Genomic DNA, 11787 nt, shown 5'->3' on the forward strand with positions numbered 1-11787 from the left:
ACCACCCAAAATTTCTAAAAGATTCCGTCTAAGTAAGATTCCTAAAGTAATCCGCTCATAATTCTCGAAGGAATTCAACTAGAATTCTCTATTTAATCAATAATGTTTTCTCTAGAATTCACCAAAGAAATCTTCTCGTGATTTTCGAATGAACCACCCAAAATTCCTAAAGGAATCTGCCTACGATTCTTGAAGGAACCCGCCCAGGATTCACAAAGTAATCCGCTCATACTTCTTGAGGAATTTCCTTATTCAATCCATACAGAACTCTTTGAGAAATCACTCCGAATTTCACGGAGGAATCTGCTTTATTTTTTCAAATGAATGTGCCAATGATTTCCGAATGAACCGCCCAGAATTCCCAAAGGAAACCGCTTAGCATTATTCCAGGAATCTGAATTTTCGGAAAGCCAATCTTCGATGGACTCTGCCCATAATTCTCGAAAGAATCTGCCTGAATTTCCTGAAGGAATCCGATCATAATTCTCGAATGAATCTATCCAAAATCACCAAAGGAATCGACATAGAGTTCCCGAATGAAACCGCCCACAATTTCCGCATGAAACCGCTTTAAAGAATCCGCTCTGCATTTCCTCAGACAGGTTTTCAGACTAAAATTCGCTATTATTGATTTCCAGATGGAATCCCGCAGGATTAAAAAAAATCCCAACGGGTTTTAAGAAATATTTTGCACTGGATTCCGAAAGGTGCCTTGATCGAATTCCAGGAGGAATTCCAATTAGATTCCGGAAGGAATCAAAACTAGAGGAATGTTTCCGGGATACTTGTTATCCGCGATTTCATTTGAACACTTATTGGGATTCCTTCGGAGAATTTGTTCAGGAATTTCTAGAAGTCTTCCCAGAATTCCGAAAATTGTTTCATCCATTCTAATAAATCCACATATTGCTAAAACTATTACAGGATACCTTCCTTTCTTCCGAACTCCATTAAAATGAATCGTTTTTTGACGTAGAACTACGTCTGTCTTTTCTATATTGGGGTACACTTTAAAATTGCTAAAAATCGAAAAACGTCACGAAAATATGATAGACTTTGATCGTTAATATCTCAGCCATTTCTCGATGGATTTTCAATTTTCTTGGACCATTCGATCAAGGAAGAGTCAACGCTTCATTCCCGATGTACACTGAAGTAGTTTTTTACGCGGTTGTTTTTTACACGAATCGCTTTTTATGCGATTTTTTTCACTCGAATTTCGGGATTTCTGCGGTTCATTCAGACATACTTTGGAATTTACGCTGGGTTTAACTTTGTTTTAATTCACGTGGCCCATATCATTTGCATAAAAATGACTCCAGTGTATTACAATATATACGTATGATAATATTTAGTACTGAAACTTGCTAACAGTTCAGGAATTGGTTTCGGTGAATCAGTCAATCGCAGGTGTGAAAAGTAGGCGAGTTGTTATCGACGCTAACTTTTCGAATCTTGCAATACAAAATTATTATTTTAATGTAAACCAAACTAATCTAATACCAATTCATTGTAAACAATGAAGCTCAATCGAATGTTTGGCATTGTGTTTTGGTGTTATGTAGAGAAAAAGTTCAAAAGTAGCATTCGCCAATAATGCTTCGAATCAAGATACAATTAACGAACGACTCTTACTCTCTAGCGAGTTTTTATTAATTGATAATTTGAATATGTGATCGCTTGAGTGTGTTATTCATCCTCGTTTATTTGAAAAAAATATTATTATCATCCTTTTTAAATGTAAGTCTAAAATCTCACTCAATCTCAGGAGAGCAGGATAAACAGCGAAAACAGATTCACCCTGGGCTTGAAACACGCTTGCTTTAGTCTCATCGAACAGAAAAGTCGAAAACCTGTATATTTCATACAGCTACGTAGTTCAACGTCACCTTTGCGTACAACCCGGTTGGGCTGCACCTTTGAGTTTTTGTCCTTTTCTTCTCAGCAGAGCCGGGAATAAGGAACCGCTTTATAGGAGGATTCGTCGAGATATTCGTCCGTCACTGTCCACAACCAGGGGGTTCCAGTGCTCGTCGAGCTAAACAAACTTCGGCTGCCAATGAAGCAGATGGTAAATTCCATTATTTTATTATTTATACATTAGAAATGTACAAATTTTAAATAGAAATTAAAATAAAACTAAAATAAATATGTTTAAAAAGAGTTTGTTATCAAATCGAAAATTAAAAAAATTATAAAAAGAATACTACGAAGAAGAATCGAGGTACCCATTTCTCAACCATATCTAGTAAAAATCTAGTAGAGCTGTAGTACCCATGTCTAGGAGATATCTCTGCGTCATCTAAGAGAACCGATATGTCAAATCCTTTCCGGTTCAAACGGTTTACTCGTCTAAAATTTGAGGTAGACACCGCGCGTATGAAGGGGGAGGGAAGATTATCAGTGTGGAAGCTGATATATCTCCACTGGCAAAAGGAAGGTGGTTTGACTTGCTCATATGCTATCGCGTGCGGAAGGATTTTCTATCGACGAGTACTGTCTCCAAATTTCTAATATGACATCAGCATTTAGTCGAATAGGATTTTTATTGCACAGTTCAGTTTTCTCATTGCGTCCGTCTCGTCGCAACCAACTTGGCTGCCTCGGAGAGAACAAAGCAGAGAAAGGCACTGCTGCTGTACCGTCGACCTAACGGAACTATCAATTCTATACTTTCGCCTCTAATTCTATCATGAACATGTACGTCCAAGTTTGGAAGATGATATTAGCATTGCCATATCATTGTAAATCGTTTAACTTCACGTAGAAGTAACAACGCACACGAAATCATAAATTTAGTGTACTACACGGATAAAATGAAAAAGCTTATTAGCTTAATATTTATTCCTTTTATGCTTTTTTCAAATTTTAATTGTTGCAAGGATTATTAATAAATTTAGCCTGGGTTGCTATTTAAGCATTGGTATGATTTTCTGAAATATAAACTTTTAAATGATTAACAAGCTCGCATTGCTACTCCTGAGACTTGAGAAAAATATTCATTATACATTTGTCGCTCATCAAGGTAGGTCGAATCAGTGTCAAATTTCTTCAGATTTTTTTTCAGGTGGTTCCAGCCCATATTGATCGGATTACGTCAGTTCCGTCCGCTCCGAGTTCGGCTTTGCGCAGTCAGCGATAATAATCCGAAAACTCGTGTCCGAAACTAATTTCTCGCCCTTGTTCTGGAGTTGCATCGAAACGACAAAGCAATCCCTAAGTGGAACGACACGTGTTTTTTTTTAAGCCGAAAAAGACGGCATATTCTTGTGCGGGTTTTGCTGTCTTTCTTGGCTGCATGATATCTTTTCGGCATTGGCAAACGACTTGGATAAATATGTGTTGTTCTCCACGGCAACCCAGCAATTACAATGTTTCTCCCATATCCCGCGATAAGACTGAGAAAAATCGAACCACCATCACCCTCGTTCAAACCCACCATACTTAAAGGAGCTCACTTTTTGTTTTTGTTTTTTTTACGTTTTCATCAAGGTTTTAATCTCGGTTTTATTCTCATGCAGAACCCGGCAAAAATCATTTTCACCGGCGTGACGGCAAAAGCCACAGCTGAAACAACATTCCGTTTTATTTATTTTGAAAAGTCAGATGTCTTTGTTTTGGGATAAAAATCTACTGAATAAATTAATTAACTTTAATCATTTTTAGATAAAAAAGGAATAATCCTTCCAATGATTAAATTTATGGTATTCATTCATAGGATTATCGTAGAATTATACAAAGCAATGAGTGGATGGACCGAATATAGTTTTAGATTAGAATTTAATCTTTTTAGCTTTTTAATTTTTATCCGTGAATACCATAAATTTAATCATTGGAAGGATTTCTCGAATCTCGAATTTCTCGAATTTCGGGATTTCTGCGGTTCATTCAGACATACTTTGGAATTTACGCTGGATTTAACTTTGTTTTAATTCACGTGGCCCATATCATTTGCATAAAAAATGACTCCAGTGTATTACAATATATACGTATGATAATATTTAGTACTGAAACTTGCTAACAGTTCAGGAATTGGTTTCGGTGAATCAGTCAATCGCAGGTGTGAAAAGTAGGCGAGTTGTTATCGACGCTAACTTTTCGAATCTTGCAATACAAAATTATTATTTTAATGTAAACCAAACTAATCTAATACCAATTCATTGTAAACAATGAAGCTCAATCGAATGTTTGGCATTGTGTTTTGGTGTTATGTAGGGAAAAAGTTCAAAAGTAGCATTCGCCAATAATGCTTCGAATCAAGATACAATTATCGAACGATTCTTACTCTCTAGCGAGTTTTTATTAATTGATAATTTGGATATGTGATCGCTTGAGAGTGTTATTCATCCTCGTTTATTTGAAAAAAATATTATTATCATCCTTTTTAAATGTTAGTCTAAAATCTCACTCAATCTCAGGAGAGCAGGATAAACAGCGAAAACAGATTCACCCTGGGCTTGAAACACGCTTGCTTTGGTCTCATCGAACAGAAAAGTCGAAAACCTGTATATTTCATACAGCTACGTAGTTCAACGTCACCTTTGCGTACAACCCGGTTGGGCTGCACCTTTGAGTTTTTGTCCTTTTCTTCTCAGCAGAGCCGGGAATAAGGAACCGCTTTATAGGAGGATTTCGTCGAGATATTCGTCCGTCACTGTCCACAACCAGGGGGTTCCAGTGCTCGTCGAATTAAACAAACTTCGGCTGTCAATGAAGCAGATGGTAAATTCCATTATTTTATTATTTATACATTAGAAATGTACAAATATTAAATAGAAATTAAAATAAAACTAAAATAAATATGTTTAAAAAAAAGTTTGTTATCAAATCGAAAATTAAAAAAATAATAAAAAGAATACTAAGAAGAAGAATCGAGGTACCCATTTCTCAACCATATCTAGTAAAAATCTAGTAGAGCTGTAGTACCCATGTCTAGGAGATATCTCTGCGTCATCTAAGAGAACCGATATGTCAAATCCTTTCCGGTTCAAACGGTTTACTCGTCTAAAATTTGAGGTAGACACCGCGCGTATGAAGGGGGAGGGAAGATTATCAGTGTGGAAGCTGATATATCTCCACTGGCAAAAGGAAGGTGGTTTGACTTGCTCATATGCTATCGCGTGTGGAAGGATTTTCTATCGACGAGTACTGTCTCCAAATTTCTAATATGACATCAGCATTTAGTCGAATAGGATTTTTATTGCACAGTTCTGTTTTCTCATTGCGTCCGTCTCGTCGCAACCAGCTTGGCTGCCTCGGAGAGAACAAAGCAGAGAAAGGCACTGCTGCTGTACCGTCGACCTAACGGAACTATCAATTCTATACTTTCGCCTCTAATGCTATCATGAACATGTACGTCCAAGTTTGGAAGATGATATTAGCATTGCCATATCATTGTAAATCATTTAACTTCACGTAGAAGTAACGCACACGAAATCATCAATTTAGTGTACTACACGGATAAAATGAAAAAAGCTTATTAGCTTAATATTTATTCCTTTTTATGCTTTTTCAAATTTTAATTGTTGCAAGGATTATTAATAAATTTAGCCTGGGTTGCTATTTAAGCATTGGTATGATTTTCTGAAATATAAACTTTTAAATGATTAACAAGCTCGCATTGCTACTCCTGAGACTTGAGAAAAATATTCATTATACATTTGTCGCTCATCAAGGTAGGTCGAATCGGTGCCAAATTTCTTCAGATTTTTTTTTCAGTTGGTTCCAGCCCATATTGATCGGATTACGTCAGTTCCGTCCGCTCCGAGTTCGGCTTTGCGCAGTCAGCGATAATAATACGAAAAATCGTGTCAGAAACTAATTTCTCGCACTTGTTCTGGAGTTGCATCGAAACGACAAAGCAATCCCTAAGTGGAACGACACGTGTTTTTTTTTAAGCCGAAAAAGACGGCATATTCTTGTGCGGGTTTTGCTGTCTTTCTTGGCTGCATGATATCTTTTCGGCATTGGCAAACGACTTGGATAAATATGTGTTGTTCTCCTTGGCAACCCAACAATTACAATGTTTCTCCCATATCCCACGATAAGACTGAGAAAAATCGAACCACCATCACCCTCGTTCAAACCCACCATACTTAAAGGAGCTCACTTTTTGTTTTTGTTTTTTTTACGTTTTCATCAAGGTTTTAATCTCGGTTTTATTCTCATGCAGAACCCGGCAAAAATCATTTTCACCGGCGTGACGGCAAAAGCCACAGCTGAAACAACATTCCGTTTTATTTATTTTGAAAAGTCAGATGTCTTTGTTTTGGGATAAAAATCTACTGAATAAATTAATTAACTTTAATCATTTTTAGATAAAAAAGGAATAATCCTTCCAATGATTAAATTTATGGTATTCACGGATAAAAATTAAAAAGCTAAAAAGATTAAATTCTAATCTAAAACTATATTCGGTCCATCCACTCATTGCTTTGTATAATTCTACGATAATCCTATGAATGAATACCATAAATTTAATCATTGGAAGGATTATTCCTTTTTTATCTAAAAATGATTAAAGTTAATTAATTTATTCAGTAGATTTTTATCCCAAAACAAAGACATCTGACTTTTCAAAATAAATAAAACGGAATGTTGTTTCAGCTGTGGCTTTTGCCGTCACGCCGGTGAAAATGATTTTTGCCGGGTTCTGCATGAGAATAAAACCGAGATTAAAACCTTGATGAAAACGTAAAAAAAACAAAAACAAAAAGTGAGCTCCTTTAAGGTCACTCCTGACGGAATCCAATTTTCAAAGTACTCGCGTTGTCAAGGGCACACCATTCGATACGGAAGCAACGCACAACTGTCATTTTTATTTTTTCAGCTTTGCTGCGTCGCAGCATGCGTGAAAAAATAAAAATGACAGTTGTGCGTTGCTTCCGTATCGAATGGTGTGCCCTTGAAAACGCGAGTACTTTGCAAATTGGATTCCGTCAGGAGCGACCTTAAGTATGGTGGGTTTGAACGAGGGTGATGGTGGTTCGATTTTTCTCAGTCTTATCGCGGGATATGGGAGAAACATTGTAATTGTTGGGTTGCCAAGGAGAACAACACATATTTATCCAAGTCGTTTGCCAATGCCGAAAAGATATCATGCAGCCAAGAAAGACAGCAAAACCCGCACAAGAATATGCCGTCTTTTTCGGCTTAAAAAAAAACACGTGTCGTTCCACTTAGGGATTGCTTTGTCGTTTCGATGCAACTCCAGAACAAGTGCGAGAAATTAGTTTCTGACACGATTTTTCGTATTATTATCGCTGACTGCGCAAAGCCGAACTCGGAGCGGACGGAACTGACGTAATCCGATCAATATGGGCTGGAACCACCTGAAAAAAAAATCTGAAGAAATTTGGCACCGATTCCACCTACCTTGATGAGCGACAAATGTATAATGAATATTTTTCTCAAGTCTCAGGAGTAGCAATGCGAGCTTGTTAATCATTTAAAAGTTTATATTTCAGAAAATCATACCAATGCTTAAATAGCAACCCAGGCTAAATTTATTAATAATCCTTGCAACAATTAAAATTTGAAAAAGCATAAAAAGGAATAAATATTAAGCTAATAAGCTTTTTTCATTTTATCCGTGTTCATTCATAGGATTATCGTAGAATTATACAAAGCAATGAGTGGATGGACCGAATATAGTTTTAGATTAGAATTTAATCTTTTTAGCTTTTTAATTTTTATCCGTGTACCCTTGGTGGGGGCATCCATCAATTCAGCTGTTATTGGTCGAAGGTACAGCTGCAGTGCCTTTCTCTGCTTTGTTCTCTCCGATGCAGCCAAGTTGGTTGCGACGAGACGGACGCAATGAGAACATCCCGCATAATCATGGACCATAATCGTACCATTATTCTAAAACCGCAATCCGTATATTATAGCTATATTAATTACAAGTCGTATATGGTTTTTTATAGTTTGCTTCCTAAATAATGTAAAATAAGAAATTATGAAGATACAATGTACCATGACATAATAGCATACGTTATGGTAGATATAACATGCTATATAATATTGGTTTCAGCTCAACATATAGTTACATTGTTAAGAGGTGATTATACGAATAGTAACAGTATTCTTTAATTCAAATGAATAGTAATAATAATACTGCAGATGGTTTTAAATTATGCGGGATCATATTAGAAATTTGGAGACAGTACTCGTCGATAGAAAATCCTTCCGCACGCGATAGCATATGAGCAAGTCAAACCACCTTCCTTTTGCAAGTGGAGATATACCTATCAGCTTCCACACTGATAATCTTCCCTCCCCCTTCATATGGGAGCTTGGCAGAAGGAAGGTCGTGTGATATGTGCCATCACAAATATTGCCCTCCGCTCGCTTTCAAATCGACTTATATAAAAACATTCTTCATGCCTGCCGTATCCTAACGGAACTATCAATTCTATACTTTCGCCTCTAATTCTATCATGAACATGTACGTCCAAGTTTGGAAGATGATATTAGCATTTCCATATCATTGCCATGCATAATTGTTTTCCAAATTATAGATTGTTTTTTATGTTTTTAATTACAAAGATTTATTTGCCTGAGAGAATTAAACTGAAACTTAACTTGAAAGTGACTTTTCAATAATTAACGAATAACCCTGCTCGCAGAGAATTAAACTTAAAAGTGACAGTTCGAAAATTAGCAAATAACCCAATCATAAAAATGGCTGGTGCTACCCAGCAATTCCAATAAGACATCGATGCAAAATGATTCGATATCTGTCAAAAGTAATATTGCTCTGCAAGCAGGGTTATTCGATAATAATTATTATTGAAATGTCACTTTTAAGTTTAATTTCAGTTTAAATCTCCAAATGAGACATAAATCTAGATTGCTTTGAGAATAGGTCGTATGTGCAAACGAGAGATTCTCTTTGATCACGCTCTCTTTCGCTAATATATCGGCTAGTTTTGCATGTTTTGCTACATTTCCACTTTAGCATGATAGACAAAGCTATTGTCTTTGGATATCTGCCATAAAATTCGAAGTAAACTTTTGTATAGTTTCGTAATAATCGAAAGAGAATAGATCCAAAGAGAGACTCTCTTTTGCACATACGACCTATTTTCAAAGCACTCTAGAAATATCTAATTCGCGAATCGGACCAAAGCCTAAAGACCTATTCGCATTCATATGCCCCTCGCGATTGATTCACGTTCCATGCGTTCCGATGGACTAGCACGGCGTGCTCGAGTTTTGACAGTTTTGTCTCTCTCCGCATACAACTCATCAACAACACAGCTGGCAAAGATCCTCTGCCTCTCTGATCGCTGTGCAGTGCAGCACATTCCTGTTCACTTTCTTTCCTCGGTTAAATTTCACTAAAAGTGATAGAATTGAATAATTTTTCAACCTGCATTTCAAATTTTGCTTCCAAGTAATAGTATATAAATTAAAAAGTGTAAAATGACCTCACTCACTTGGGAAGAAAAAGAACAACTAATCACCCGAAATCTGCAGGAGGTTTTAGGGCAGGACAGCATGCGGACCATTTTAAAAGAACGGGACCTAAAAGTGTACTGGGGAACTGCCACAACTGGTAAGCCACATATTGCCTACTTCGTGCCCATGTCCAAGATTGCCGACTTCCTGAAAGCGGGTTGTGAGGTGACAATTCTGTTTGCGGACCTGCACGCTTATTTGGATAATATGAAGGCACCCTGGAGTTTACTGCAAGAGCGAACTAAGTACTACGAGGCGGTCATCAAAGCGATGCTGACTTCGCTGGGGTGCCATTGGATAAATTGAAATTTGTCTGCGGCACGGATTACCAGCTCTCGAAAGACTATACACTGGATGTATACAAGTTGTCCTCCGTCGTAACCCAGCACGATGCCAAGAAGGCCGGGGCAGAGGTTGTGAAACAGGTTGATCATCCGCTGCTTTCGGGTATTTTATACCCAGGTCTGCAAGCATTAGACGAAGAGTACCTCAAAGTTGACGCCCAGTTTGGAGGTGTGGATCAGAGGAAGATTTTCACTTTTGCGGAGAAGTACATGCCACAATTAGGGTATGCCAAAAGGATCCACTTAATGAATCCTATGATTCCCGGTTTGGCAGGTGGAAAGATGTCTTCAAGTGAAGAGGATTCCAAAATAGACCTTTTGGATAGCGCTGCGAAAGTAAAATCTAAGATAAAGAAGGCTTTCTGCGAGCCGGGTAATATCGAGGACAACGGATTACTTAAGTTTATAAAGCACGTTATTTATCCGATGTTTAAGGCTGGTGATGGTTTTGAGATTAAGCGCAAAGAAGAATTTGGTGGCGATAAAAAATTCGAAAAGTATGAAGACTTGGAAGCGATGTTCGCTTCTCAGGAATTGCACCCAGGAGATCTCAAGGCAGCTGTTGAGGTCTATATTAATCGGTTACTTGAACCGATTAGAAAGGTGTTTAATGATGATTTTCATCGGGCACTGACGGAACGAGCCTACCCAACTGGAGCATCAGGAAAAAAGAGCACAGCGGCACAGGCCACTGGAGAGAATACCCCCGACAAAGTGGAATTGAAGGTTGGTCAAATTGTGGAAGCAATAAAACATCCCGACGCAGACACACTGTGCATTTTAACAGTGGATATTGGTAACGAAACGAAGAAGTCCATCGTCAGTAATCTGATGGCCCATTATGGCCTCGATGAGCTGAAGGGCCGTTCGGTCGTGACGCTGACTAATATGAAGTCCTCGAAAATTCGTGGAGTGGAAAGCGAAGGCTTGGTGCTGTGTGCCTTCAATCAGGATAAGTACGAGCCGCTGGTCGTTCCGGAAGGCGCCAAAGTGGGCGAGCGGATAATCGTGGAAGGTTTTGACAACACTAAAGCAGAAGTGCCGCAGCTGAATCCGAAGAAAAAGGTAATTCTATGGATGCTAATTGTTAACAGATATGAGCGTGACTGATGTTTGTATTTGCGTCTAGGTTTGGGACAAAATTCAAGCGGAATTAAAAACGAATGGCGATGGGGAAGCGCTGTGGAAGGAGTTTTCGATGTTGACATTGAATGGCGATAGGATCACGAGCACTCTAAAAGAATGTAACGTCAAGTGAAGAAACATCGGATTGACAAAAGGAAACTATTTGATCCATTTCGGGACTCAGCACGCGATAGTTATTTTAATTTATTTAATATTTTGTGCCGCAGCATAATTTATGTTTACGCGTTGATGCAATTTCCGCATTAATAAAACACTGTCATTCGTTATCAGAGAAATAAATTTCATATCGTTGAAGCTAAACATTTGCAGGGCTGTTACAACAGTCGCGGATTTGCTCCTCCAGTTGCGATTCCTTGAAATGTCGCGAAAATCGCGAATTTCTATTATTGTACATCATCTTCTTCTTCTTCTTCTTATTGGCATTCAGGGTTCGGATTTCTCACTCACTCACGCGACAACAGAGCGCTCCACCATCCATTTTATCCGGATAAATTACAGTGCGATAAATTCCGGCACAAGCAGGGTTGCCATTATGCCAGATATATCTGGCACTGCCAGACTTTTTGGCATCAAAAAGAGAAAAAGAGAAACCATTAACAATGCCAGACTTTTCAAATATCAGACAGATTTTTGATGACTAGAATCGGTAGTATAAGAGTTACAGAAAATCGTCTCATAAAAGGGTGCTGCTCGGGATGCGAGTGCAGGGCTGGTAGCGACCAATGCCGCTTAAAATAGTGACTTTAGTGACCAAAGCTGACGAAAAAAGGGACCAAATAGTGACTTTCAGTTGCAGAAAAAGTGACCAAATAGTGACTTTCAGTTTCAGTTGCAA

The 11787-nt window shown here is 38.0% G+C and overlaps 1 pseudogene; it reads left to right on the forward strand.

Annotated features, from left to right (window-relative positions):
- Positions 1–9250: 9250 nt before the first annotated feature.
- Positions 9251–11252, forward strand: LOC134203411 (tyrosine--tRNA ligase, cytoplasmic-like; annotated as a pseudogene).
- Positions 11253–11787: the final 535 nt, after the last annotated feature.

Source organism: Armigeres subalbatus, unplaced genomic scaffold (assembly GCF_024139115.2).
Source record: "Armigeres subalbatus isolate Guangzhou_Male unplaced genomic scaffold, GZ_Asu_2 Contig1847, whole genome shotgun sequence".
In the NCBI taxonomy this organism is placed as follows: Eukaryota; Metazoa; Arthropoda; class Insecta; order Diptera; family Culicidae; genus Armigeres; species Armigeres subalbatus.